Raw genomic sequence first — 1,243 nt, 5'->3', positions numbered from 1 at the left:
ATGGGAAACCTAACGTCAGTGACAGAATTCATTCTTCTTGGATTGACAGATGATGTCATGCTTCAAGCTGTGCTTTTCCTTTTTCTGCTTCTAAATTTTTTTTTAAGTATCATGGGAAATCTGACCATCATCATTCTGACCCTACTGGATCAGCACCTCCAGACGCCTATGTATTTCTTCCTCCGAAATTTTGCAATTTTGGAAATATCTTTTACCTCTGTCTTTGTTCCCCAAACTCTAGTCAGTATTGGAACTGGAAACAAGACTATCTCTTTTGCTGCTTGCTTCACTCAGTATTTTTTTGCAATCCTTCTGGGAGCAACCGAATTTTACTTTTTAGCTGCCATGTCTTATGATCGCTATGTTGCCATTTGTAGACCCTTGCATTACACAGCTGTAATGAGCAAGAGACTTTGCATTCAACTTGCCCTAAGTTCCTGGCTCTCTAGTTTTGTGATTGTCATTGTGTCACATATAATGACTTGTCAGCTGCCTTTCTGTGCATCCAATGTCATCAGTCATTACTGTTGTGATTAGACTATATTATTGCATTTGTCCTGTGTAGACACATTTTGTACAAAGGATTCATTTTCTCTTTGCTGCAGTGACCCTAATCCTCACCTTGTTTCTGGTGATTCTTTCCTACACCTGCATTATCAGGACCATTCTGAGAATCCCTTCCATTCAACAGAGAAAAAAACCCTTTTCTACATGTTCCTCTCACATGATTGTGGTCTTACTTTCTTATGGAAGCTGTATCTTCATGTATATAAATCCTTCTGTCAAGGATGCAAAAAATTTTAGTAAGAGGGTGGCTGTTTTAAACACCTCCATTGCCCCTGTGTTGAACCCCTTCATCTACACTCTAAGGAAAAAGCAAGTGAAAATAGCCTTCAAAGATATGGTAAGTAAAATGACAACTTTTTTTAAAAAGTGAAACTCTTTGAGGCTCATTATTTTTAAAATAAATGTTTAGAATACCAGAGTTGTAATATGCAATTTTAATATATTTTCTACATTTTATTATTAGAATTCTTATGTGTATACTGGCACAGTAAAAGTACTTTTTCATTGAGACATTTTTCATTTTACTCTCCTTAAACATATCCAGATGTATTGTATTTCTTGTGTGGGATGTAGCAGAATATTTCTCCCCCATTTCTCCCTACCTTATCCTGTTATACAAAAATAAATTATTGCTAAAATTTGAAATAATTCTATATATGTACATATATGTACATAT

At 35.2% G+C, this 1,243-nt stretch overlaps 1 pseudogene; it reads left to right on the top strand.

Moving 5' to 3' along the window:
• On the top strand, window positions 1-937 carry LOC141425928 (olfactory receptor 2AP1-like; annotated as a pseudogene).
• The last annotated feature ends 306 nt before the right edge of the window (window positions 938-1,243 follow it).

Source organism: Castor canadensis, chromosome 8 (assembly GCF_047511655.1).
Source record: "Castor canadensis chromosome 8, mCasCan1.hap1v2, whole genome shotgun sequence".
Taxonomy (NCBI): Eukaryota; Metazoa; Chordata; class Mammalia; order Rodentia; family Castoridae; genus Castor; species Castor canadensis.
This window is presented reverse-complemented; position numbering and strand designations above follow the sequence as displayed.